Source organism: Mustela nigripes, chromosome 2 (genome assembly GCF_022355385.1).
Source record: "Mustela nigripes isolate SB6536 chromosome 2, MUSNIG.SB6536, whole genome shotgun sequence".
In the NCBI taxonomy this organism is placed as follows: domain Eukaryota; kingdom Metazoa; phylum Chordata; class Mammalia; order Carnivora; family Mustelidae; genus Mustela; species Mustela nigripes.
The window spans coordinates 185,973,786-185,978,866 of NC_081558.1; the positions used below are offsets into that span (position 1 = coordinate 185,973,786).

The 5,081-nt window shown below is 34.3% G+C and overlaps 1 non-coding gene across 1 annotated transcript; it reads right to left on the minus strand.

Moving 5' to 3' along the window:
* Positions 1–4,707: 4,707 nt before the first annotated feature.
* Positions 4,708–4,814, minus strand: LOC132012655 (U6 spliceosomal RNA). The gene has a single exon (XR_009402660.1). It is a non-coding gene; the product is annotated as a U6 spliceosomal RNA (small nuclear RNA).
* Between the last annotated feature and the right edge of the window lie 267 nt (positions 4,815–5,081).

A 5,081-nucleotide genomic window follows, 5' to 3' on the forward strand; every position in this document is an offset into this window, starting at 1 on the left:
AGAAGTGATTATATAAAACATTACAGTTACTTCCCTGACTTCATTTAGAATATAAATTTAGAAATTAAGTAGATCATACACTTGAAAACCTCACACAACTATTCTTATTTCCTCCTTTATTTCTTTTATAAATGCCAAAAAGTCATTTTTTTTCTTTATTGCAGAATTTAGTTTGACTTATCTGCGTTATTTGAAGAAAAATGTTCATAATAATATCTTATCATTTTCTACTAATATTCCCAGTTCATATATTCCTTTTTATAGTCTCAAAAAAATTCTATCAAGCCCAATTTGTAATTTGATATTTCAACTTTTTTGCTAATTCAGTTTTCCCCTTCGGTAGCACATTTTTCTAATCTCAATCGGTAGATTAAGAGCAAGGTTACAGCCTGTGGATATCAGAGTTGAAATACAGTAAATCAGGTGTTCGTTGATTTTGTTAACTTACTGAAATAACCAACATGGGATTTAAAAAAAAAATTTAATGGTTAAACTAGGGGATTCTGTCAATAATGAAGTTAGTAGTGTAGAAAGAATTATAAATTCTTTAGTAAATCAATTGGGATTGAAGGTTTGAGAGTTTTCTTCAACATTCAAGGCTAGAGAGTAGTTGCACTGATGAAAAATGCAAAGGTTTCTTTAGGTAGACAAAAGGGAACAACAGTCTTGAAGTAATAAACTGAATGAATTACCACGCATTGGAGAAAAGTGGTCTACACTCCAGGACTCCAGAGGAAATAAGTATTGGATTAGAACAGAATTTTGCTGGAGGACACATCATGAGGTTTGGAGAGCACAGTGGATGTAATGGGAGTCAAAGAGAGATGGAATTTTTAATACAATGGGAAGTATAAAAAACCCAAGAGCTAAAATTCTGGGTGATGATGGATGACTGGAGAGGTTTAGATTTAAGATACTGACCTAAAGAAGTATGGAAAGCTGGTGGAACTATTTCTTATGATCTCTTAGGGGAAGGGGATCCCCCTGTTTGGGGGATCCATATTTTAAATCTTCTGAAGTTGGACCAATTGTGACTTGGGTGAGAGAAGTTCACATACACGAGAACTTAAGATCTGTGGGCATCCCTTATAATTAGCTGTAAAAGGTCTTTTTTTTTTTTAAGATTTTTTTAAAAATTTATTTATTTGACAGACAGAGATCACAAGTAGGCAGAGAGACAGGCAGAGAGAGAGGGAGGAAGCAGGCTCACCGTGGAGCAGAGAGCCTGATGTGGGGCTCTATCCCAGGACCCTAGGATCATGACCTGAGCTGAAGGCAGAGGTTTTAACCCACTGAGCCATCCAGGTGCCCCTAGCTGTAAAAGGTCTTAGCCAGGGAAATTTTCTAACTACTAACATCTGGAGCTCTGAAAATCTAGCTTAAAATCAAGTATATATGGAATTTTTTAGACTCCTTTATGGACACTAGGGCTAATCATGTTAAATGCTGATAATTTGTCAACTAAGTAAAAAATATACTATTTCAAATGCTTCTGACAATGGTGAAAAAGAAGAATGGGAAGTCATTATATGTCTCTGTATAATTCTTTCATGGAGTTAATGTCAAGGAGAGACAATAAATAAATTAATCTATGTTGTGCCCAGGCAAAACCAAAATTTTTAGGTTAGTACTTTCCCCTTTACATTAACTTAATTAAAAGGACCTATATAATTGATCCACTGTCTCTAAATGAAGACTTTAATAGGATTCTGTCTCACAAGTGTTCTTCTTTTTCTTTTTTTCTTTGCCTTAATAGTAGAATTTGACTTGTATTGATTATCTTTTCAGATGGGGTTTTTAGGAGAGTAGGTTTTTGGGGCTCATCTGCAGTCAGTTTGACCTTTTAAAGATGTTGAAACTATTATGCCATCTCTTTGATTAAAAATCTTCAATCTCTTCCCATTACTCCTGGGGAAGTGGGGGGGGGGGCAAACAAAATACCAAAGTCCTTATAATGTGTTATGTTGTGCTACATGGAGTGAGATTGGTCTATTTGTCCAGGCACATGCCTCCTCTCTCCATTTGATGTGTTCTAACTACTTATTTTTGTTTTGTTGTTGTTGTTGTTGCTGTTTTCTGTTTCTCTATGGGGCCATTTTTCATCTAGGCTCCTGCATTTGCTCATGCTCTTCTCTCCAAAGGCACAGCGTTTTTCATCATTTCACATTTTCATTTCATCACCAAACTCCCATTCAACTTGAGGTCTGAAAATGCAGATGGTGTTTTTTCAAGCAGGTTCCCTAAGAAAGTTAAGCTGTTTTGACACATGGTCCCATAGTGCTCTGAGTGCTTATCAGTCTGTGATTAAGCACTACTTACTTAATATCTGTCTGCTTCACACACTGTAAGTTCGATCAGTTGAAGTATTGTTTGTGTGCATGTAACTTAGTTACTTTTAATTCTTAGCACTTAGCATAATATTTGACCAAAATATCAGATGATTATTGCATATGGGTGTGTTAGCTAATATCAACCAATAGCTTTCAATAGTGTACATATTCCAGCAATTCCACTTTATAAAGTCATTTTGAAGAAACTGCTAAAGATGTATCAAATATTCAGTAAAGGATGATTTTATAGCATTTTTACAAAAAGAAAAATTTCAAAAACAAGTTCAAGTTCAGCAACAGGGGATTGGATAAAAAAAATTTGGTCTAGCTATACAGTAAAACTTCAGATAACTCAGAAATATGCTAAAGGTTAGTTATTTCAAAACATATCCATCTGTCCATCCATCCATCCATCCACCCATCCAACCATTTTCTCCTGTGATAGATACAAACAGAATGTAAGTATGGAATTATCTTTGTACTTCTTATATTTTCTAATATTTCAATGATATTAAAAGAAAAAAATATGTAATACATATTAAAATAGTAAGATATAGATCACACAAACCACTTTTTATTATATTTTTCAACTATTCCTTGTAGTTAATCTTCTATCCTTAAAGTTCGCATGTTTGGGTAAGTAAGAATTATGTTTTTTTTCCTCTGAAATCTCAACTGTGATTATTATACATTTGACCTAAATAAATACTGCTTGAATATGTATATATCAACAAATTTGGGTGTATATATTACTGGAAAGCAAGATTTTCCAAAAGTGTTAATATATATAGAATAAGGGAGTTTTATTTTATTGAATTTGGCAATAGAGATAAAATTTTAGTGTCTACTCTTTATTATAATTAATGTATTCTGAGTGACTATAATCTAAAAATATGTGTAATAGATAGCTAAGACTTTCAATACTGAATCAACCCATGAAAAGAAATGCTCTAAACCTCATGGTTGAGAACTGGGATGATATTGGGTTTGGGATGATATTGGGTTTGCACTCTTCCCCTAAGAAAGCCCAATCCTATTACTTTTTGTACTTTGTATTTTGCATAAATACAGAGATAGATTATCTAATGCTTTTCTGGACGAAGTGTGAAGTTTAAATATCTGTTGATTAACCATCCGACTCTTGATTTTGGCGCAGGTCATGAACTTAGAGTCATGAGGTTGAGCCCCAGACTGATTTCTGTACTGGGCTTGGAGATTGCTTAAAACTCTCTCTCTCTCCCTTCCCCCCTCCCCACATCGTTCTTTCTCTAAAAAGAAAATAAAAAGCAGGGAAATAAGTTTTTAGTAATTCTGTTCTTAAATAGTCTAAAACCATATATAAATAATAAATAAATATGAGTATGCTGCATTTATGGGACAGTACATACAATTTTATGGTTTTTAACATAATATTATTTGATCCATTCCTAATCTTAGAGAAAAATATTGCAATTCAACCTCCTGATGAATATCCAAACTTAGTTACAGAATGGATTCAAGGTGGTAAGCCCTTGAAAGCATTATAATGTGATTATTCTGCAAAGATAAAGTGAAACAAATATGATTATCTATAACAAGTTTAACAAATGATGAGTATGTGCTCACAAAGAATGTCCTACATAACTTCAAGCTAAAATAAAAGTAAATACAAATAAGTGATTTAAGATGGTAGTCATATCATAAATTCAGTTAGTAAAAAAGTTATACTTGTTTTATAAAATCTGCTTTATTTTTCATGTTTTAAAGTGGTAAACTTTTCTATCTCATTTAGTTAATTTTTAAAATAAAATTTAAAAGGGAATGACTATTAATCTATGACATTGAAGATACATAGATTATCTTACAAAGATTATTAGACATTATCTTACTTAGCTATAAATTAGTTCTCAATAAATATATGGGTGTCTAGGTAAGATAATATGTTTAAGATATAACATTTTTTTATAGATTAATAAATACAGCAATTTCTCTATCTAATCTTTGTTTCTGGCAGAGAGCTCCTAAAACCCTTGAATTCCTAAGGGATGAATGCTATAGAGGTGCTTTTTGTTATGTTAATGAGGTTACTTTCTGAAAAGCACCTAAGGATGGGGGATAGTTGCTCTTGAAATCAACATTGTGATTAGAGGGTTGGAACTCTTGGTCCAACCCCCAACTGCTATCTGGGGAGTGTAGAGGTGCTGAAGGTTGACACCAGCAATAATAGTCAATGAATTAATCAATCATGCCTATGTAATGAAGCCTCCATAAAAACCCAGAAGGGCTGGGGAACAGTCAAGGAAAGGGCTGTGCCTGAAAAGAACACCATTCTAGTAAATTAGTCCAACCTGAGGAGGGGTTCCTGGGAACTTCTAGTTTACAAATAGTCAGAAGTACAAAGTACAAAGTAAAAATCTGACCTTTCTACTTCATCCTTGCGCAGGGGCCATGCTAATCTTCTCTGTATCATTCCAATTTTAGTATATGTGCTGCCGAAGCGAGCACATGACCTTTCTACTTCAACCTGAAGTCCAAAGAGGTGGTCATGGAAACCTCCAACCTGGAGCCAGTTGTTTAGAAGCACAGGTGAGAACCTGGACTTGCGACTGGCATCTAAAGTGTGGGTGGGGAACAGCTTTACAGGATTGAACCCCTGACCTGTGGAATATGATGCTATCTCTGGGCAAATAGTGTCAGAATTGAGTTGAATTGTAGGACACCCAGCTGGTCCTGAGAATTGCCTGTTGGTGTGATGAAGCCCAGCCCCACCTC